Source organism: Malaya genurostris, chromosome 2, assembly GCF_030247185.1.
Source record: "Malaya genurostris strain Urasoe2022 chromosome 2, Malgen_1.1, whole genome shotgun sequence".
Classification (NCBI taxonomy): Eukaryota; Metazoa; Arthropoda; class Insecta; order Diptera; family Culicidae; genus Malaya; species Malaya genurostris.
In genome coordinates this window covers 252087307-252111864 of record NC_080571.1, presented here as the reverse complement: position 1 = coordinate 252111864, position 24558 = coordinate 252087307, and the positions used below count along the sequence as shown (strand labels likewise).

At 37.2% G+C, this 24558-nt stretch overlaps 1 protein-coding gene and 1 long non-coding RNA gene across 6 annotated transcripts in view; one reads left to right on the top strand and one right to left on the bottom strand.

Moving 5' to 3' along the window:
- Positions 1-24558, top strand: part of LOC131429494 (uncharacterized) — a 111280-nt gene that overhangs the window by 50616 nt on the left and 36106 nt on the right. The gene's annotated exons all lie outside the window — the stretch shown is intronic.
- The window catches only part of LOC131429493 (tyrosine-protein phosphatase Lar), a 415517-nt gene that overhangs the window by 354958 nt on the left and 36001 nt on the right, over positions 1-24558 (bottom strand). For all 5 annotated transcript variants that reach the window (XM_058593632.1, XM_058593642.1, XM_058593640.1 and 2 more), the window contains exon 2: positions 13132-13165. The gene's annotated coding sequence lies outside the window, so the exon portion shown is untranslated. The remainder of the gene's footprint in view (positions 1-13131; positions 13166-24558) is intronic.

Here is a 24558-nt window from a genome sequence, read left to right as displayed (position 1 = left end):
AGCAAAACTCAAGTGTATTGGTTTCCACGGTAGGTTTTTTGACTGGATAAAATCTTACCTTAATGGTAGCGAAATGTCGATAAAAATTGGCAACACTAGTTCAGAATCGTTCACCATTACCTCTGGTGTGCAACAGGGGAGTCACCTTGGACTCCTTCTGTTTTTGCTTTACATCACTGATGTTAATCTCTCTTTGAAGTGTTTAAAACTCTCGTACGCAGACTTCGAACTATGTATCCGGAGCGATGCAAGTTTTCTTCAGCAACAACTTGATATTTTCGGCCACTGGTGTCAGACCAACAGAATGGTGATAAATGCTTCAAAATGCTTCATAATAACATTCAGTCGCAAAAAGAAACCAATAACCTTTAACTATTCGCTTCTTGGAATAGAGTTAAACAGAGTGAGCTGTAGAAAAGAAGATTTTTTGGATAAAGATACACTCAGAGATAGGACTCGAACCTGTGTTCTTATGTAATCCGTGCTTACCCGTTTACCATTTCCGCCTCCCTGAGCTGTGGTTAACACAGTTCTACCGCAAAACTGGGTTGGTAAACGTATATCGAACAACGGTCTAAATCCTACCTTATATCCAAACATCTGTATTAGGTTAGGGATAGTTATAAGTAGGTAGATATTTTATTAATAATTAAAATAAATATTATGATTGAATATGAGTATGTAAAACAAGAGTAACTAAAACACGTATTATTAATAACGAATCGTATTAACAACAAAGATGAAAGGCTAAAGGGTCAAAACACTTGTACTGAAAATCGTTGATGTAATACACAAAAATAAGAGTAATAAACAGATATTCATGCGAAAAAAAAACCTTCTCTACTGTGCCAGTCGCTGCCTGGCTATCGTCAGCGACAGACCCTATGAAGAGTTTGATAGTCTGCCCTTTCTTACCAGAAGCAGATTGTTACGGAAAATCAATTGTTTTAAATGATTAATTAATTTTTAGTTGGTTTAACGTAAAGTCTACATAACCAAATACAGTTTGGAAATGACTGAGGAGAAACCAAATGTTGTTTGTTTCAAAAAAACATTGAATGAATTAAACCAGATTTGTTGTTATCACTATATCAGTTAGAAAGTCCTTAGAAATGCCCAAATGTATTGGTTTTTACAATAACTTTATCTGCTTGTACTACTTAGTTTTAGTCGGTATTCGCAGGTACTAAAAAGGAGCAATCGGAGAAGATTATTTTGACAAGAAACGTTACCATAATCGGTTTGTGACACAAACTACACAACTACACAACCCTGATATTTATTGTTCCCATGTGTTCCGCTTTCTATCCTTAGAATTCTGCAGGCAAAGCACTGAAAGTGTGAAAAATTCACACAATCAATCGATTAGTAAGTACAATTATCGATATTCGGAAATATTGAAAAAGGGTGTCAGTTTTATTCCTATTTATCTCATTCAGTTATGTCTTTGACATTACCCACTCACCTTTTGATCTGGATTCCGAAACTAAATTTTGCAACTGAATATTCTGAAGCTGTCCCAGATTCCGAATTTAGTTCTTAATCCAGATTCAAAATTAAAAGAATTTATTTCAATGATGACAGGAAAAGATTCAACTTTGGTAAACATTAGATAAATTCCGAAAATCGGAAATTACTTGTTTCGTACAAATAACACATTTGTCGTTAATAAGTTTTGCTTTAGTATGGATGCATCGTTACAATTCTGGATGTGATGCAATAAAAGATGCAAAACTCACACAAGACTAGATATTAATACGAACGATTATCTATATTCACGTTCTCCAGTTATGTCTGTGACATTACCCATCCGCCTTTTTCATTCTTATTCAAAATTCAAATAAAGCCATGTCCATTTAGAATCCGGCATAATAAAATCATCTGTATCTCGGTGAAGAGTTGGCGTACAAATAAGGGTAATACACCAAAACAAAGGTAATTCACTGTAATTTATGGAAAAATATCAATACAAATCTTTTTTCTTCGTTTCTAATGAAAATTCGTACTTGATTCCTCCCATCAAACGCTGAACACTTCCGAAGTCAAATTAATTCCACGTTCTGGTCACCTGAGTCGCGTTCCGTGCCGTTTTTTCGCTTCTCTTACGCTTTCGCTTCATTATTATCGCGGTACCACTGAATGACTTTCTGGCTGTAGTGGTAACTCGCCAAATCTCGCCAAAACTTCACGGGATTTTTATGGGCTTCTATGAAAGATAGTACGCGGTTTTTGTGACATTCTTCCTTGTACAGCTTCGAGTTCATCGTCTTATTCGTCACGAACACTTTTGTCTGTGCTTCGCAGCGGCATATCCCTTGCCAAATCATCAGTTTGTTGACAAGTGTGTTCATAAAAGCAAACCCAAACTTCACAGGAACATCCCCTCGTGCCGTCACCATGTAGAATTTTTGACCAGGAATCTGTCCGAAATCCATTTTGATCGTCGATGAACAGACATCCTTGGTACTTCGTCAAAACCTGTAAGAGCCGCTGCAACACAATAAGTGATTCCGGATTCTAACTGGACAGAACTTTTAATTAATTAATTTTTTTTAAGGATCCCTTAGTAATATTTATGAAAATATGAGTAAAATTAGGATGGCATCATCACATCACTCGGTGGATTAAAAGAGGGTTTTTTGACATATGATGTTTAATAGTCATGACTTCGTTTGATTGTCTACAAACTGCGTATCGCTAATGCCGTGGCGGCCAAGTAAACCGAAGCATGCTTGGAGTCAATTAAGCTATCTCTTCATGAGTTTTCATATGCAGGGTAGTTTAAGTGGCAAAACAATTTCCCCCGTTAGGAGCTAGCAACAGATCGAGTCCGCCTCTGCGGTAACATTTTCGCGGTTTGCATTACATAGTTGTATTTGCTTGTCATTTTTTCAATCTGATCTCCTCTTTAGAAATTGATCAAATTTAAAACTAGCTCAATATGGTTCTACGTCTCAACAACAAGACAAAAACAAATCATTATGAATTTTAAAATTTTTGGTGGGTAGTTTTTAGATTTTTTCGATTGAAATGGCTTAGGTTAAAAAGCACGGACAGCAACAAACTATGAAATTCACATGTGACGCAAATCCACATATGACACAATTCATAAGAACGTAGTTCGTAAAATCATTGAATTTTAAAATAATGATTTGAATGTGAAGGCGTTAAACCTTTTCTTCGATCAACTGAAAAATGAGTCGGACTCAGATGTAAATTTGCTCGATTTTTTTCTTAAATTGTATATTACCTTATAATTAAATTGTATATAATAGGATTACAAGCTACGTAACATTTTCATCAACCTACAGAAAATTAATGAAAAACCTTGTACAGTTGGAAGTTCGGAATGAAAAATGACATTCGTCTCCAGCGAATTATTATCGTTCTCGGTATCCGATCGACCATCGAAGCCACACACACACACACATATACATATGAAACTCCAGCAACAATACTTACAGCCCAACGCGTGACCTTTGCAAACAGTTCTGCCAAGATTTATCGCCGACTGTCAGTGGAAAGCCATTAAAATGCAATTTAATGTGAGCCATAAAGCAGGGTCCTGCCGACCGGTCGAGCGACCAAAAGCCAATAGGAGTAATTAATCTGTGACAAGAACATGAACACGCGCCGCCGCACAGAATGGAAATCTGTGGTTAAAAGTGTAACCCATCTTACTGTCGAGGTTTGCTGCCTCGCAAGGTAATCCTTCAGAATAGCGAACCACTCCCCCACCCTCTGATCCTAACCAGTACGCCCGTGTTGCTCATACAAACAAACCCGGGGCGGGTTGCAGGAATCCCAAGACAAATCCCGTACACCACACAACTTCCGTCGAAAGAGCGTACGCTTTGAATGCTGATGGATTCATGCCAACCCGAACCGCCGAACCGAACCGGGAATCGCTAGCTTACAAAAGGTAACAACGACAAATCCCGACTGCTAAAAGTTGACATTTTCGTTTGACTTATGGTCGCCTGTATCCAGCGGTATCGAAACAAATAACGATGATCCGTCTTACGTGACGGTTTTTTGCCGGGTGGAACCACTGCCCGAAAAGTCGCCCACATTGTCTCGTTTGCCCAGGACCCAGAACCCGGGACCCGGGCCGGGTTCGGGTTTCGAAGCTGTACAAACATATTGTGATTTCTTGGTTTGCATATAGATCATGCTGAAGACGGTGCTGAAGAGGCTGCTTACGAAAGACTCTTGAATTGAGCGGTTTTCAGATTCAACGCGATAAACGCAAACACTTCAGAGCCTCCGATTTTTCCTCCCCTCCCGATGTCGTTGTGAAAACGAGGGACCGCTAAGATAGGCATTTTTCGCTAGTTTAGGCACAGAAAATTCATTTTTCAGCCAATCACAATTTGCTCCCGTGTTGGGTACTGCAACGTATTGGGAAAAAAATCCTGGCAAAAGTAACGAATTTTCATGTCGAGAAAGTGAGATTTTCCCTTCGGTACGAGGCCCACCGTTCCCCACCAACTGAGAGATAAGTGGTTCGGCTGCTATTGTGAACATTTTACGAGCTATTGGATTAAAAGGATGCTCGAAAATAAAATATGCAAATTTCCCATATCGTACGGCGATGGTGGCGTTGCCTTTTGTGTGATGAAACCACCACCAGGAGGAGGAGGGGGAGGAGCAGGAGAATATTGAACGCGAACCGTTCCGTTCAGGAAGGTGGCGAACGGGAATTGAGATTTCCTCGCCCAGTCCACAACCTGGCCGCTGTTTGTGTGACGGCTGAAAGGGTGGTATTACACCATGGATTAAAGTGAGGTAAAATATTTCACGTCGAACGCGATTAGAAATGGCGTTGATTGGAGAACATTTTGCTACTGGTAAGCGTTTGGCTGCCGGATTATAAGCGAAATTTCGCATGAATAAATGAAGACATATGTCATAGATGCCGATTAGAGTAAAATGAACTTAATTTATATAAAAGAGATTCCGTACCCAGTTGAAATGTTCAGGTGAGAGAGTTTTATCTTATCTGCGAACATATTTGACACAATTCTACCGATAAAGTTCGAAAGTTTTAAAAAATAAAAAAAATATGATGAGTAATTTTATGATCAGACTGTCTGCCATGACTAACTGAAACTACTTTTCTTTTATTTGTTTTCTTTTTATTTTGTTTAGTTGTCTGTGGTCAGATCAACAAGGTTTCGTGCTATTGGAGAGACAATGACCTTGCAAGTCATCGTAATCCTATATACGAGGTCTGTTCAAAAAGTTCCCGGAATTTTTTAATTGCGCGCGTCTGGAGAGTCCAGTGATCAAAAAATTTTTTTATTGTGTTGGTACATATGTCCCTAATGTATGGTGAAATTTTCAGCTGTATTCATTGTTTACATTCTGTCTTGTAGTGGCTGGTGTAGACATGTTTTTTTGAGCTCGGCGATTTTTGTTAGTTTAATCAATGGAAGAATTGAAGAGTCAAAAAATTTGTATTAAATTTTGCGTGAAAAATGAAATAAAGTGTAACCAAGTGTGCGAAATGTTACAGAGAGCCTACGGTGAGTCTGCTATGAAAAAAACAAGTGTTTACGAGTGGTATAAGCATTTCCAAGATGGCCGCGAAGACGTTGAGAATGACGAACGCGCCGGTCGACTCAGCACGTCAATAATCGATGAAAATGTGGGAAAAGTGGAAAAAATGATTATGGATGATCGCCGAATCACTATTAGAGAAGTTGCTGATGAAGTTGGCATATCAGTTGGCTCATGCCATCATATTTTTTCAAATGTTTTGGGCATGAAACGAGTGGCAGCAAAATTCGTTCCAAAACTGCTGAATTTTGATCAAAAAAACAAACGCATTACAAGACTTTAATCATGCCCCAACCTCCTTATTCACCAGATATCACTCCGTGTGATTTTTTCCTGTTCCCAAAGTTGAAGAGACCCATGAAAGGACAGCGTTTTTTATCGATTGAAGAGATAAAGGCAGAATCGCTGAGAGTGCTACAGAGCATTACAAAAAGTGACAATCAGGGGTGTTTCGAAGACTGGAAAAAACGCTGGCATAAGTGTATTATATCTAGGGGGGATTACTTTGAAGGGGACCATATAGATGTAGACGAATAAATATTTTTTAGCAAAATGAGAATTCCGGATACTTTTTGAACAGACCTCGTATGACTTTAAAATCAGTTCAATAGACGTCATCCAAATCCACGGTTTTTGACAAACCGTAGAGATTGATTTGTGTTTTAATTTAAGACATCAGTAAAGACGCTGTATTAATTTAAGCTGCGTTGAAAATCGAATTAAGTTAAACTTTACGTAATTTAAGGGGGAGGTAGGGTCTAAACGATGAAAAAAATCCAAGTTTTTACGATTTTTTTCCTGAATTATCGTTCAACAAAATAAATCCAAATGTTTTACATGTTAAAAAGCATCATTCAAACAACGTTTTGTAACTTTTTCTTGGAAAAATATTGAGAAATAAGTCGATGAAGATGTATTTTTGAGCAGAGATGGCATTTCACCAGAGTGATACACGCTGGCGTCAGATTCTTGTCCACACCAAGGATGCAAAAAACGAAGCATCGCACAAAGAGGAAAGCGCACTTCTTCTCAGTTTCGAATAGACAGCATTTGAGTGTGTGCTATCTGCATCCACCTCAGAGAATTTATTAGCTAATGCTCTAGCACTTTGGTGCGATTCAGTGGAGGAGGTAAAAGGAAATAAACAAACGCACTCATGATGCGTGCACACTTTATACAACAGTGGTGTATATATGTGAAAGAGAAGAGCTCTCGTTGAAATTGTCAGTGCGAGGGGAGAAATTTTGCTTGCTCTTCGTCACACGGAGGAGATGGACATCTCTGTTTTTGAGGATGCTTCCTAAAAATCATGATTTGTGGTGTCCACTGTATCTCAGTGCAGACTTATCAGAAGTGAACAAATGAATGCATAGTAGCATAGTTAGAGAAAAAGTTTTTCTAGACCAAAACGTTTCTGTTTGATTTTTTTTTATTTTTTAAATTTTTGGTGGTTATTCAAAGTGAAAACTACGATTTTCACGAAAAAATCCACCATTTTGTAGCTGTTAAACCAAAGTAACAAACAAAGAAAAGGAAAACGTTGGGGTCTGGTTTTTAATATGTAGAGAGTGTGTGCAAAATTTGAAAAAAATTTGTGCATTAGTTTTTGAATGACGATGGACACGGACTTTCAAAACCTGCTTTCGAGAAAAACGCATTTAAAGTTGTCTATAAAATCAATGGAAACAATTAATTACTACAGGGAGCCCGTAGGGTCTAACATTTTCAAAAAATCATATTTTTACCTTTTTTTATAAATATAAAAAATAGGTATAGAATTCGCTCAAAATTTAGACAAATTTTCCGAGGGCCCGGAGGGCTGAGTGTCATATACCAATCGATTCAGCTCGACTAACTGAGCAAATGTCCGTGTGTTTGTGTATGTGTGTTTGTGTCTGTATGTGTGTTGTCAACACAGGTCGAGATCTCAGAGATAACTGGACCGATTTTGATCAAACTAGTAGCAATTGAAAGGCCTTCCCGTCACCCTGAACGCTATTAAATGGATTTGAGATAGGATGTTTACTTTTTAAGTTATACGAAGTTTTATGTCAAAATTGCAGCTTTTTGACAATATATGTCACAATTGATCTTGAAAACAGAATATGTTTCAGAATTAGATTCCGCACGGTAATAGCTGCCAAACAAGCCATGGATTGTCGAAATCCGTTCATTTTTAACGGAGATATCGATATTTTTGTGTAAGCGACTTTCCGCCTTATTCCAGTAGTAGGAGTTTTACGCGCTTGATGTTAAAACGATGTTCAGATAAACGTGGCACCAATGATCGCCAACCAATGCGTGGTTCTACAACAATAATCTCGCAAGCGAAAATAATGAGGATTATTGGTGTAAAAGCTGCAAAAGTGTTGACAAAAAATCTTTTCACGGTTATGGTTCCGGACAACTGCCACAGGATGTCGAATACATAGAATGGAAGAAATAATTGCTCCATTAAAATTTACTTTCACATTTTTGTATCGCCTAACGAAATTAGCCTTATTTTGAGGCATTTATTAAGTTGTTTCTTTTGAATGATCATTTGCTCACACATTTTTTGCCTCGCAAGTTTTTTTTCCAAAAGTAACAGCAAAAAGATAACATAATGTGATATCAATTGAAAAATTTATGAGCTGAAATCAAATTATAATTTCAATGTGATATTGTTATCATAACTAGATTTCGATTTGCTCTCGTTTCGATGCTCGGGAATGCAAGTCACCGTAATCGTATACGAGGTCTTTTCAAAAAGTTCCCGGAATTTTTTAATTGCGCGTGTCTGGAGAGTCCGGTGGTCAATTTTTTTTTATTGTGTTGGTACATATGTCCCTAATGTATGGTGAAATTTTCAGCTGTATTCATTGTTTACATTCTGTCTTGTAGCGGCTGGTGTAGATGTGTTTTTTTGAGCTCGGTGATTTTTGTTAGTTTAAACAATGGAAGAATTGAAGAGTCAAAGAAAGTGTATTAAATTTTGCGTGAAAAATGAAATAAAGTGTAACCAAGTGTGCGAAATGTTACAGAGAGCCTACGGTGAGTCTGCTATGAAAAAAACAAGTGTTTACGAGTGGTATAAGCGTTTCCAAGATGGCCGCGAAGACGTTGAAGTTTTGCTTACTGTTTTCTTCGATTATAATGGCATAGTGCATAAAGAATTCTTGCCAAAAGGTCAAACCGTCAATAAGGAGTATTACCTTGAAGTAATGCGACGTTTGCGTGAAGCAATTCGAAAAAAACGCCCCGATTTATGGAAAAACAATTCATGGGTTTTGCACCACGATAACGCACCTGCTCATTCATCGTTGCTTATTCGTGATTTTTTGGCTAAAAACAAGACTTTAATCATGCCCCAACCTCCTTATTCACCAGATATCGCTCCGTGTGATTTTTTCCTGTTCCCAAAGTTGAAGAGACCCATGAAAGGACAGCGTTTTTTATCGATTGAAGAGATAAAGGCAGAATCGCTGAGAGTGCTACAGAGCATTACAAAAAGTGACTATCAGGGGTGTTTCGAAGACTGGAAAAAACGCAGGCATAAGTGTAATATATCTAGGGGGGGATTACTTTGAAGGGGACCATATAGATGTAGACGAATAAATAAATATTTTTTTAGAAAAATGAGAATTCCAGGTACTTTTTGAACAGACCTCGTATATGACTTCAAAATCTATTTATCAGACATCATTTGACAAACCGTAGAAATTATTTTTTGTTTTCATTTGAGACATCAGTAAAGACGCTGTATTAATTTAAGCTGCGTTGAAAATCGAATTGGGTTAAACTTTACGTAATTTAAGCTGCTGTGTACTACAGACTAGGAACACAGTAGGTTTGAATTATATTGTTCATACTTCAAAAAAAAAAAAATACCGAATCGTGAATGTTTATAGGGCGAATTGGCAGCAATGCTAACATTGAAAATGTTTCGATAAGATAACGTGTGAAATTTTTCTGATTTTTTTAGTAACTTAAATTAAATTCTTAATTCGTCTGTGGAATAGCTCGATGATGTCCATCGGCTGATGCTAATACAGCCTACAAAACTTTGCACGAAACAAATTGCATTACCATAAGCGAATTAATGATGCGAGGGAATACGCATCGTTTAGTCTGAATAGATCCATACATGATACTTTCTACTGAGGTCTCTTCGGTTCAGAAGAAGTTGGTTTGTTTGTTAGATGTATGTGCGTTTCCAATTACGGGTGAGATACAATGACAGGCGCTGCACATACGTACTACGTGGAATGAGAAGTCCGGGCCACTCACAGAAAAGACGTGAATAGTTGAGTGTTGAGAACAAGCCTCTAGATGGCCCAATACCAAATTTCATGACAATCTATCCACTAGTGTTTGAATAACAGTTGATCGTGTCAGACGAGTTCTAGTACTCATCAAGCAATGTTTCGTGTCCTGATGAAATAGCAACGGTTAAATTGAATGATTTGCGCTTTGGAGTGGTCCACCATCCCCCGTATTCTCCAGACCGGGTTTGGGCCATCTAGAGGCTTGTTCTCTCCAATGGCACGAAACCCAGTGACTATTAAGGTTTCTCCAAGGAAAGAAATTTTCGTCGAATGCTGAGGTCTTTGCAGAAACAGAAGTTTATTTTGAAGGCCTTGAAAAATCTTCTTTTTGCTCAAAAACATCAAAATGTTGGACCGATGAGTCAAGTATATCGCACTAGATGGAGATTATAATGAAGAATAAAAAACAGTTCACGGTGAAAAATCAACCTTTTCTTTGTTAGGCCTGGAACTTCTTATTCCATGTAGTACTCTCAAATCTCAAATTTCAAAATCTCAAAAAAAATTTCACAGAAAACGCATACCATCAGAAACTGGAGTGAGGAAACCGACTTCGAATCGGAGCTCCGGAGACCCACAATGTTAAATATCATTCGACTCAGCTCGACGAAATCGGAAAATATTTGTTTTTTTGCACCTTTCGAAGAATTATTCTATTTCTCTGAGAGGGCTGAACCGATTTTAACAAACTTAGGCTCATTTGAAGGCTACTATTGGATTGTAGATCAAGTTCGAAGATCAAATGTCCCACACTCCTGGTTCTGAAGATACCAACGTTACAGTGGCATAACCGACAAACCGCTCTTTTTTTCTATACACTCAGTTTTCATGGAAGTGGCCAAACCGATTTTAAGAAGCTTAGGTCCGTTTAAAAGCTACTATTGAATTGTAGATCAAGTTCGAAGATCAAGCGACTGACACTCACGGCTTCAGCAATTGTATAAGTGACGTAACCGACAAATCACACTTTTTTCTATTCGCTCATTTTAGTAAGTTCAGGCTCGTTCGAAACCTACTATTTCGAAGATCAAATGTTGACACTTTCGGTTCCGGAGATATGATCGTAGAGTGACGTAACCCCTGCTCAAGCGATTTTTTTTTTTAGAATTACGTATTTCTCGACGAAATGTCTTCGGTGAAACGGCGACTTTACTCCAACACTTTCTTTCTTTACGTTTCAAATCTCGTGCCTCAACATCTCGTGGTCTACCGCCTCTTTCTGCAGCTTCTTCAATACGGTGTTCTCGATCCTCAAATTTCTAACTCGTTGAAGAAGAACAGTAGCCTTTTCTAATGTATCCAAGCCACCAATCTGGAAACCACGCTCGACGTTGGGGTTTGCACGCGATATACAACATACTATTTTGATTGCTGTGATTAACATTGTACACTCATTTGCTAGTAAATTTCTTCTCTCTCACTTAATATACAGGGTTGCGTAAACGAACCGGGCACATTTTGTTCTCCAGTTACACTGAAACCAAACAAGGGAGGAAGAAAACGAACACGCCATCGCAAGAAATGAAGGTTTATTTTCGTTTAGTAGTTTTCCATCATGGAACACTGGAGTGTCGCTCATCGCGATTTTATTTATAATTCGTTTTTGAAGAATCAGTCGTACGTCAATATGTCAAATTCCTTTGCGCAACCCTGTATTTGCGCTTGGAAAAGAACATAGAGTTTGTTTGAAAATACATAAAGAGGCGCTTTGTTTCAGAAACCCCGTACTACATACTATTCCAAACATATCTCGTGGTATTTACGATTAGGACTTCTTAGGCCTTTGACAAAATTGACTTCAAAGAATTACGATCACACTTGTTGGTGAAAATCGAATGAAAAAACTTATATCTGTTGTCGTGTGTCTTACTTAGTCAATCAAAAATTCAAATCGAGATGAAAAGATTTTTCCTAAACTAAGCGAAACTGCTAGAAGCTGGAATGTTTGTAAACAGAAGAATGTAATATTTTTAAAGAAAATCACCGAAACGAATTGTTCACTGTTTCGAGTGTTGATTTCCCGGTTTTTGCAAGTTCCAAGAAAAAAAATCTAAACCCAAATTCCCAAATAACCTTACAAATCTAGTGCCGAAAACTTCTTTCCCGAAGATATAATTGTTTTATGGTGGCTATTTAAATGTTAAGAGAAAGGCATTATCACATTACTATGTTGAACAAGAATTTTTTTTAATCAAGCCCAGGAAGTTTGAGAGATATAATATGGTCTTAAATCTTACAATTAGCTTGCTTCTAAAACAACTGATTGAAGGCATTAGTAAAGCTTATAAACAATCCGGAGTTTAGCCATTTTTCTGAGAAACTCATACCAGGTCTGAGACATCATGGTTTTACAAAACTAACATTACGAGAGAAATCAGAAACAGATGAGGTTGATCTTGAATCACAACATTATTTATTCCACCTCACCTTTGAAAAATTAGTACTTGTTACTTAACGTTTCGAATATAAATAAATAATTCATTGAATACTAAAGTATATCTTTTTATTTTTTTATTTCAGATCTACAATTAAAATACTAAACGAAAACAGGTTTGTATGATGCCTGTTGTAGCTAAGTGCTCCAAATAAATACCCGCCTGTGAGAAGTTTCAACTCGAAAGTGTTGAGAATATGAACTCATTGAATACTGTGTAAAAAGTATGAAAACTAATGAAAGGCATTAAACGCGTCCTAATCTTGGAACACAGCAAAAACACGAGATCAATTGGTTATATCAGTTGGCATTCACTCTCATAAATGAAAAAAAAATTGTTACAAATTTTTAAAAAGTTTTGACCTATAACTAGAAAAATGTTCTGACAGATCTTAACTGTTTTGAATTCAATATGCAATTGTTCTTTTCAGATAAAAATATTTTGTGAATTTACATCTTTTTTCATGCACATATTTGGAGCAGACAATGAAACATGAAGTTACTTTACAATTATGTACGTTTTAATATAATTTAATCGCAAAACTAAGCGTTAATTGAAAGATACAGTTCTTCTCATTGAAAACTCAACGCAATCCAATTTAGTTTTGCATCGATGATAGTTTTCAGTTAAACTTTCGATTCAACCCATGTCAATTTCATGTTACTATTGATTTACAAGTCGTGTAAATTTATGAGCGTAGCAACACTAAAACATTTGAACAATGGAACTAACCGGACCAAGGAATTGTAATTTTGTAATCTAACCCGAAGTGTCGTTCTAAAAGTCTATTCAACGAACTTCGTTCGCAGCATTACATATGGACTTACCTGATTTTGAATTATTACAGTACTAATTGATTTTCTGTAAAAAAGGAGAAAAAATAGTATTAGAATACAATTTAAAAAATATCTTATATTTTGGCACTACCAGGTGATTCAATCTCACCCTTGTGACGCAACAAACTAAAATACGTAACGCATCTCGCTGAGTGAAACAAGTCACACCAATGTATCAGGCATCAAGTATCACGTGTGTGATACAATACAAGTATGAAATGTTCCGCGCAACATCAAGCACCATGCCATAACGCGCGCTGAATGTGGATGATATTCCGTTCGCGGAAAAAACGGTGCAAGTTAGCTATAAATGGAACCACCCAGCAATGAAATGCGCAAGTTCGACTTCTGAAAACATTGTGGATACTACAGAAGACTGCCATATTCCAGGATAAAGCAGCAAATTTTGCTATAATGTAGCAAACCATAGCATAGAAATGAGAATTGAACTAATCGGTCGAGAAAATGAGATTTGAGTTTATAGTTGGATAATGAACGATATTTTCAAGCTATAAAATTTTATCCTGATTATGTTTCGGTTGAAAACAGCCACCAGACGATATCGGTTAAGGTTAAAACTGCAACGAGAACCGGTTTGTTTCTGTTATAGCTAGAAATGTTAGGAAGTTCCCATTTTTAGTAGGTGATGATGCTACAATAACGTGATAACCACCATGTAACACTATCATTTATTGCTCACCACACACTCTACTTGGAATTCTACCTCCATCAATTCCAGCTTTTTCCTACAATTCGAAATCAAATAATTTTCACTAAATCTTATGATTAATCAAGCACAGAAAGCAGAAGAAATGGCTTGGAATTGCACTGTACATTACATTTTTATGATTAGTATGAATGATTAATTCAATGCTTTAACATATTATTTGTCTATAAATTATTGACAAATTGGCTTCAGCTCCGAATTGGGAGGGCTCTTTGAACTACCAAAATTTACCCCAAAATTGAACATCAACTTTTAAGGCGATTCACGCATCCGATCCTAGGCCTGTTACCACGACGGTTTGCTTTAATATTACATACACTGGCATGCTTTGATTCGCAGGCATGAAATATCAAAACAAAACTTTTCTCCAACTTGTGTTGCGGGCTTTCCTTATTTGCACAGCGATTGTTTAGGCAGAATTGTTTGCGTATTCTTGGGAATTGTTTGTCTATGATTGGAAGCAGGTTAAGGTTCTGTTGCTGTTGGTTTTGTGATTTTATACGGCCAAAATGAATACTTTCGATAGAGTCTTCAGTTTCCAGCACGCTGTTGCTTTTGCCTCGGAAATGACAGTTGAAATATAATTCACCAAAGTTGTGTTTTCCAATGCGTATGTGAAATCAACCAATCTGTTGAAATTTAGCAAATATCTGAAGAATTCGAAAAAACGGATCCCCAGGTTTGAAGGATTAAAAGAATTCAAAAGGTGATTGTGTGTCAAGAGCTTGCAATCTCAGGAACATCACCAGAAAGAAAGAAAGCTGGAGTCAATTAATAACTGGATGCACTGATTATTTCACTGTAGGGATCCTAATAGTTGGATCTGAAAGGTTTTGATAGCAGTTTGTATTGAAATGTGTCCTCTTTCTTTTTGTTTCAAAGAAGTGCTACTTTATAGACATCGCGAACTAAAAATTAGGCTTGGTTACCCACTACGATACTTATACCATTATATCTCCGAAACTGAAAGTGTAAGCAATTTGTTCTTCGAACCTGATCAATGATCTATAAGTAGCAATAGCAGCTTTTAAACGAGACCAAGCTTGTTGGAATCGGTTCTGCCATCTCCGAGAAAATTGAGCGTAACTTACGGTTACGTAACTTATACCATTATATCTTTGGAACCAGAAGTGACAACCATTTGATCTTCGAACTTGATCCACAGTTCAATAGTAGCTTTCAAACTATCCAAGGCTTGTTGAAATCGGCTCAGCCATCTCTGAGAAAATTGAGCGGTAATAAAACAAAGCGTTTTTGTCGCTTACTTCACTTATACCACTATATCTTCGGAACCGGAAGCCATTTGATCTTCGAATTTGATCTACAATTCAATAGTAGCTTGGCAATGTTGAAATGAGGGGCATAAGATATAAAAAGGATGCATTTTCATGTGTCTAGACAGTTCGAATTTGTTTGTACTCAAAACAAAAATTGCAAGAAAGCTTATGCTCTGGCAAGGTGTTTGCAGCTGCAGGTTTTCGTGTACCTGGAAAACGAGTTTTTACGTTCATCAAAGCTCACATTGTGCCTTAATAAGTATATCTTTAAAAAAACTGAGCAATATTGGGCAGTTGTAAAACCAGAGTTGAAAAAGAGAGAAAAGGTGACTCAGGATTCAGCAGAGATGAAGATATGGTGGAAACCGCTATATGACCGCTCTGATAAACCAATAGAGTGCCCATATATGATGAGTAGTATTCGAAGGCAAACTCGAGAATTCATTAAAACCAAATGAGAATAATTTTGTTGCTATTTTTTTTCTAAAGCATAATAAATGACCTATATTTTTGGAGTACTTTATCAACGAGAGTTTGAGACAAATCTGTTTTTTTTTCAATCAATCTTCAAAATACCGTACTTATCCGTTAACCAGGTGCAGGTGAAAATGGAACAATACAGTTTCACCGTATCATTTTGATTCATTTCTGTCACTATTTCTGACCTACCAAGTGCAATTAACAATTAATAATGCGAGTTTTTTTGGCCGGCGAACGACCAAAATTAGGTTAAAGCCGGGTATAAATAAACGATATAAAAAAAAAGTTTTTTTGGAATGGGAATACATGTAATTAAAAGTAATAAATTCAAAATACTTAATTCGAAGTAGTTGCTGTCGAAAGCTATGCATTTTTTCATATTTTCACCAACTCATGCTCAGCCAATGCGTGAGAAATGCGATGAAAACAAAAGATAGTCGTAAGGGGCCAAGTCTTGGGAGTTTGGCGGGTGCGGCCCAAGTTCCCAAAACTTGGTCGTGTAATTTTTTTATTTGCTAGATTCAATTTCATCATTCGAGTAGTAGTGATTAGTAGGTATTTATAGTATTTTCTGTCTGGTTTAAGAAGCTCGTAGTACAAGACATCTTTTTGATTCCACCAAATGAACAACATTGTTTTCTTTTCGAAGCGATTAGGTTTTGCAGTTGATTTCGATGACGTTGACCAAAGTCAACTGATGATTGGGATTTTCGAAATATATGCATTTTCGAAATATATGCTCATACTTTTCACTTGATTATCACTTGCTTGTATGTTTGGAGCATTTGCATTGATTTATGTACCAAAGTAGGTGTTTGGAACGACCACTAGATATGCTGCTGTCAGACCGCGAAAATATATTAAAGTTCATACTTGAAGAAAACTTCAGGTTTGTGAGAAATAATTGAATGCGTGTCGAACTGTGAGCAGCAAAGTGTACACTCAATTCTACACACGCAGCATTTAGTTTTGCACATTCAGTTTGCACACGCAGTTTATTCGCACATAATCGACATACTGTTTGAAGCGATTGTTTTACTACAACAAATGAAAAACATAGTTATATACATAGTCAAATTAGCATCCTCGAACCACATATCGATTCAAATTACACTACATACAAACAGATATGACATGCTCCACGGGTTTGCTTGGAGAGTGAGAGTGATTGTCATGATTTTTGTACACTTTGCTTCTCACAGTTCGACACACATTCAAGTGAAATGAAAAAAGAAACTAAAGCGGTACTTTTTATGGATTGTTCAGATGCATTGTTGATATTAACACGTTGCATACGGATTAAATTTTGTTTTAGAAAATCGGTCGTTATGGCAGGATTACGCGATAGTTCGTGTTTCTGGAGCGTCTGCAAATACCTGCGATATGTGCGCGTGCAAAATGTGTAGAGCACCCTAAGAAACGTGTTGAAATGCGCCCTAAGAAACGTGTTGAGTTTCCGACTGGTAAAACCCGACACGGTTGAAAAATGTGTTTCGAATTATATTGTTGTTAAAAAGGTCCCGATCACTAAAAGTTCCTACCAAAAAAACAAAACTCAATCGAAGCGCCTGTCAAAATCATCTGCTGGAGACTGTACAACCTCTCCATGTGCTATTATCTCTAGAGTTCCTCAAGGAAGTCACCTTGGTCTGTTTACATTCTTATTGTATCTCAACGATCTAAATTTTTCGATCAAGTGTATGAAACTATCGTTCGCCGATGTCATTAGAATATTTCATATAATCAAATTTCCTCAAACCTCAAAAGCAATTGGTAAACTATCTGGTAAACTAACTGGTGTAACATCAATAGAATGGTTTTAAATGCCTCTAAATGCTCCGTCATCTATTTTATTCGCAAAAAGTCTATTTGTTCAATTTTGACTATTTCACAAACAGTTCACGTGCATCGTCTTTAATGGGTCTGAGTGGTCTTCTGGATTCCAAATTAAATTTTAAGGAACACATAAGGAGTGTATCGAAAATAAGCTATCCACATACATTTGTGTTGTACGCATGTATTTGTGATGGTTTTTATTGCTCAGATCACAGCATGCTGTGCGTTTGGCTGTCAGCTTTCGTTTGTTTACTTGTTTATGCGGTTGAAATTCTGCGTTTTCAAAATGTCGCGTATTGAGAAGGCAGTGAAAATTAAGGTTTCGGACACATGGCGCAGTGAGAAGGGTGTTACTAGGCGAAAATTGGCAAAGCGGTTTGGAATTCATCATGTCAGTGTTAAAACCATCATTAATAAGTTTGAAAAACGCTATTCTTTGGATGAGATACCAGGAAGAGGCAGAAAATCCTGTTCTTCCAACCCGAAACTGGACCAGAAAGTGGTATCTCTAATCATGAAGAACAAATCAATGTCAATACGTGATTTGCCCAAAACAGCAGGAACGAGTGTCGGAATGATCCAGCGTGTCAAGAGGCGAAATCACCTGAAGACCTACAGGAAGCAGAAAATTTTGAAAAAAGGTAAACAAGTGTAAAGAACAGTAGAAGCGAGCAGCAACAAGGGCCCGGGAATTGTATTCGCGTCTTTTGCAGTGTCCGGATGCATGCGTTTTGATGAACGATGAGACTTATGTAAAGGAGGACTCAAAAACCCTTCCAGGTCCACAATACTTTACTGTCGTCGTTGAGGAGGATGTGAGCGATGCGGACATGTCGATTCAAGTGGAGAAATTCGGTCGAAAAGTACTGGTATGGCAAGCAATATGTTCCTGTGGTTTGACGTCAACCATTTTTCACACTACTTGAACTATAAAGGCACAAATCTATCCATCTGAGTGTCTTCAGAAGAGATTGCTGCCTTTACATAAGAAGCATAGCACACCTCCACTATTTTGGTCGGATTTAGCGTCGGCCCACTATGCCAAAACCACTCTCAATTGGCTTGCGGAAAAGGGTATAAATTTCATTGAGAAAAATATCAATTCCTCAAATTTCCCTCAGCTTCGACCCATCGAACGTTACTGGGCAATCGTGAAGAGGGTCTTCAAGAAGACTGGTAAGGCAGCTGGGAACATGAAGGAGTTCAGAAAAATTTGAGCTCAAGCGTAAAAAAAATGCGATGCAACTTGATGAAGAGCGTTCGATCAAAAGTTCGAAAATTCGTGAAGGAATAACATAAATTTAATCCGGTTTTCAATATGCTTAAGTTTAACCTCGTACAATAAAGGATCAATTTTTAGTTTGAATAAAATATCGTTTTTTATCATAATTTGAAAGAAAAATTTGTGGATAGCTTATTTTCGATACTTTGCTATGGAGCACCTTTTCAAAAATTTACCCTGTACAAAAATGGGTAGAAGTTAAGTATTTAAGGCAGCAAAATAATTTCTTCTCCATACCATCGCAAATATGTTCAGTAATTTATGAGAAAATTTTCAGTAGTATTAGATATTCAAAAATAACTCAAAATTGAGATTTTCTAAAATGTTTGGTATGAACGAGCATTAGGGTGAAATTCAGTATCAAAATAAGGCACGCAAACACATGAATTGAACGAATCATCGCACAAAGCGCATCGTGGAAAACCGACACATAGATATTCGGAATATGTTCAAGTATTAAGTGCTGTATGCTTCGGTCGTCAGGAGGAGCAGTCGGCAATGAAAGCAGACCTTCTGTGTGGTATAAAGCTTCAAACGCTCAGGTCACATAACCAGTTTCCCTTCATAGTAGATCGATCGCACCATCCTGCTGCTGGCCGTTTACATTGGAGCAAAATACATCGTAAAATGGGCCATGTGGAACATTATGCAAAATCAGCCCTTATTATATGGTTCCAAATGTTATCTATAGAACTATAAAGATTGCTTCTCTGCGCTATCGGAAATCAAAACCATCAGTGTAGTGCAAATCTAGGATAATTTGATTAGCTTTGTGCAATTTTCGCAGTGAAAATTCGCGACAGTGTTTAATATCTTACAGAATTACACAATTTGGCCCTTTTGAATTCCAGAAATTAACTCCGCACGGCATTTTGATAGTTTTTTTCACTGAAATATTAACATCCGAAATTAAATAAGAGACATCAAAATTCTGTTTGTTGCTTTTTAGAACAATAATTGTATACCCAAATGGTCATTTTTTCAACCAGTTGTAGTTTGTAGTAGAACTTTCTGCTGATTTGCTATATAAAATGCATGGCACCGACTCAGAAGGCATTCGGGTTCTTTTCACAACCACCATTATTTTACCATAAAAAACTAAAGTGGTTATTTCGTAATATTTAATTGTGTGTCAGAATGTTTAATGTAACTAATCTGTACCTTAGTTTAGGTGTATCATTTCAAATTTCAGCAGTGAAAAAGCGGCAAGCTTGCACAATTCACACAATCGATCAACAAATTGATATTCGGAAGTATAAAGAAAGAGTACACACGTTTCAGTTTTACACGTATTCACTACTTTTTAATTGACTAATATGAAGGAGACATATATATGCATGTTGTTTGAGACGGTCAATTTACAACACAGATACATAGTAGTTTCTTCAGACAATTAGAGGAATAAAATTTGGCTATTCATTACACACTACAACTTCATGAGTTGACGAACCCGATCATTTATTATGAATCTCATGAAATGCTTTTTTAGTAATCTTGTAGGTTTTTGTAGTTTTCAAATTCAAACAGCCAAAATCGAGTAGATTCTAAGCAGTGTTGGTGATTGCCGAAAATTTAACAGAAGCTGCTCGATATTTATCAATATTGTATACAACATTTTCAATCCGGTAGAAGATGCTACAAGAACTCGAAGTGAGTTTTTCTACATTTCTTCGCTCCACTTCATACTCTGAGTATTCACGGCCCTTAAAAAAAATTACCGTTTGATAATGATTGGTGCTGTGTGGAATTTGCCAAGAGAGAATCGCAAGTTGACAATTATCGCTGAAAATCGAATCGATGATTCGACTTGATAATTCTTATACTAGGTTGCAATATTTCAAAACCCTTGTGTGGAGCATTGACATACATTTTCATAGACACAACTTATACAAATATAACCTTTGTTTTGCACATAGTTAGATTAAGCGGCAACAGTAAAATGATTCTATCGCAATTATCCACTGCTCATGCAGAATCGGATCGCGAAACGAGAATAAGCGAGCTGACCTTTGATTCTCACACAGCTCATCGATACAAATTCGCTCTCGCACTGGTGTCTATAGTAAGTTCAATGAACCGTGCGTTTTTCTTGTTGCTGCGGTGATGTCCGTCTCTCGTTGATGGCACTGATTGAATTGTGTGAAGAGTTGCTAGTGAGCGTTCTTTGATACGATAAAAGCCATCCTTGATTCTAAGAAATTTTTTTTCATTGTATCCTCCTATTTTTGATTTATGACTTATATATTGCTATTTGTTTCAGATACAACAATTTACCATATTTTGCTACTTTTTAGAAAGTACTTTTGAAAATACAAAAATTCGAATATTTAGCGTTATCAATGGAAAATGTTTGGTTTCATTTTATATTTTTTACATGTTATACGTCGGTCGTTCGTCGCCATCATTTTACTTACAGTATCATGAAAAATGCAAATATTCCAAAGTTTTGGTCAGCCTCGACATAAATGTATTTGTATTATGTTTGTTTTATGACAAATTTTCAGAAGTGTGGAAAAACATGTCAGTTTTAATCGTACTCAAGTTATCCCACCCGTGTTTTTTTATAAAATGACTTTACCGATTTTCACAAACGAAAGGTCTTATGATCCCGAAAAAAAAAACTTTTGAATCTCATCCGGATCCGGCGTCCGGTTCCGGAATGATAGAGTGAAGAGTATTCTACATTTTCATACCGTCACTTAATTGCATAACTTAGTTAATCGTGACATATTCGTCAGGTGTCAGAAACTTACAATCAAATAAATAATTGATAGTTGGTGTTCAGATGTCTGATTTATGGTAACATACAGTTGAATCCGGAGAAAGTGAAAACTGTCAGTCACAAAAAACCCACATGTGTTGGGTTTAATCTTTCTTGTTGCAGCTAACAGATAACATGGTTGGTTGAGCTAACCGCATGCTTAACTTTGCTTGATCACCTTTTGTTTAAACATGCATACAATTTTCATCATCCTACAGACACCGCCAGTTTCCAGTCCCTGGTTGCTCCCGTTGCTCTAATTATATAATTTCAGTCTACCTCTACAACGACAGTGGAGCAGACCTTGACCTCTATTTAGGATGATAGTCCAAGCATAACGAAACCTCAGCAACATCAAACCGTGCGATGAACGGAACCTTCCTTGAACCAGATCATAACATCATCATTATGCAGTGGCCCTCGGTGAGGATGTGAACGACCACTTTCCCCTGTATCTCCTCTGCCAGGAAAAAGAAAGAGAGAGGTTGTGTGTCCATTATGGTTTGTTTCGTCAAATTTCACACTTGTTATGCAAGTCACAATAGCCACGGCACAGTAGGAAAGAGGTTGTTTTCAGACCCACAGATGCACCAAGCTGCTAGTCAGAGCCGGGTGAGTGCAGGGAAAAAGGGAGAGGCAGAATAAGGTTGGAATTAGGCCACAATAAGTAATGTTTCTCATAAAGTCTGACTGCATGCCTGCAAGTCAAGAGAAAAGAGAAACAGCAAAGTTGGCAAGGGCGAAAAACATCAAATAGAAGCAGCAGGACACACCCTTATAATTATGTTATTTGAATGCACTTTTTCTTCTATCCAGCCATTTGCCACATGCGATGGGAAAAAGCTACGGAACGAGTCAGTGTTTTTTTTTTCTTTCGTCCTTTCAACCGGAGAAATTTGCTCATCGAATTTATACCGCATTCATGACCTGTCTCAATAAAACCGCTACCGGTGTAGGGGGAGGGGCTACGATTCGGCGAAGGAAACAATGTTTAACTCGAATACTTTATGCCCCCAATGTTTACCGCTACCATCAACGCCCGCCAGACCGGGTGGAGGTGGTACATAAAACTGCATGTCCGAGCCAAGTTCATAAATTTTGCCAAGATGCATGATTAAAACTCATTTTGTTTAACGTCTAACGTTTATTAGATTAGGCTATGGTTCGGTGGCGAACTTCACCGTTTGACATTGTTGGTTCGGAATGGGCTTCGCCGAAGGCGGTCTACACGACGGTCGATGGTGGCTTTCCGTCCGCCCTATCCGTTCGGTGGTGATGCTCAGAAATGCATGCACATCGTATTCACCTGCCGGACTTGCCTAGACCAGAACTAGGTCAAGCAAAGAGGGCTTGTGGTGGGTGAACTTTCTGGTACTGGCCAGAGCCATTATGTTCTATGTTGAAAGTAATTATTTTGTTTTAATTAACTTCACGCAATACTAGCAGTAGGGATAAAAAAAACAGTGGGAATTTGGCTGGTGTTGGGTTCCGTAAAACCATTATAAGGAGGACGTTGATTAAGCACGAAACCTGGTTCAATTGGAAACATCAGCTGTTTGCCAGTTATCGAAAACGCGAAAATCTCATTTGTCCATTTCACTGTTGTCGTTTCGGGAGTGTTTGGTAACCGGAGTCGGTTTAGTTCTGAGCTGTTTCAATTATCTTCTGATAGTAAGTTCTAGAAATTATCAGCAGATAGAGTGGCAAAATCAGGATCGACTCGCTCCGCTTTGGACGAAACTTTACCCACATATTCAGAATGACAGAACATTTGTTTTGCATGACTGAAAAAAACAATTTGACTCCACACTTATTTTAAAAACCTGCTTGAATCCACCTAGTGTTGTTGCGTGGCTTTTCTCATATCACTCATGTTTCTCATTAGTATTGTTAAAGGATTCTTCAAAACTTTTCTTTGAAAACAAAAACAAAAAGGTTTATTTGGACATATATTAGCATATCCATATCAATTTTTAATAATTTTGACCCAAGTTAATAGGAACTCGCTCTAAAGTACGGTTTAAATTTTGAATACATCTCACCCTGTTGTTTCGGAACCGGAAGTGTGATCCAAACAAAAGTTAAAAGCAGTCTATTTTCATAGACGTTGACCCTTCGATTTGAAGTTTGTTTGTGAAAATCGACTCAGCTGTTTTTGAGTTTTCGAATACTAGTGCCGGTAATTCCGGAGCAGGGAATCGGTACAGCTGAAATAGGTTCTTTTGGTCAGCAACTAGTATAACCTATATATTATATATAAGTATATTAATGATAAAGCAAAAAGCAGACATCGAAAAGCACGACCTACTGAAAATGTTTACTTGATCCTGAAACATGTTCATTTAATAATCGTGTTGTTTTACCCACCGGCTGATAGCGAATTCAACATAACATAAAAATAAAGATAATGAATTGAAAATTGACTAAGCACGGCTACGCTTTTCATTTGACAAACATCAATGTTACATTTTCTTTGAATGTATTCTAACACATTTTATTTGACCGTTGTTGCTAGAATAATATTCCGATAGCTAGCGTAAATCAAAAAATAAATTCGATTGTGAATTTGGAACACCATCTACGAAAATCAGAAAAATATTTTGTTCAACCACTTTGATTTTTTTTTTGTTTCGATTATAGAGGTTTTAACCTTAAGATCATTCGCCTCTTCGGGACAATTTTCTGACCCTATGTGCGGGGTTGGGAATCGAACACAGGTGGGCTGCGTGAAAGGGCATCGACTTACCCATCACGCTATACCCGTTTCATAGATATAACAACACAAGCTGTATTGATTCACCTAAACATTTTAAATAATACGATGTTGCAAACGATGTTTTAAAACCATAAAAGGAAAAATCACTCCACGGTATTTGCAAGAATTCGACATAGAGTTTCTATTTAAGAGGTTTGATTCACACGTGTTTATTCATGCAGTTCGTTTAAGTGTTTAAATTCTGAAACGAAAAATCAAAGCTGAAGCAAGGAACGCAAGTAAACGCGTTATTTTAGACGTCGTAGTTTTTCAAAAACATAATATTTTAATTGCTAATTA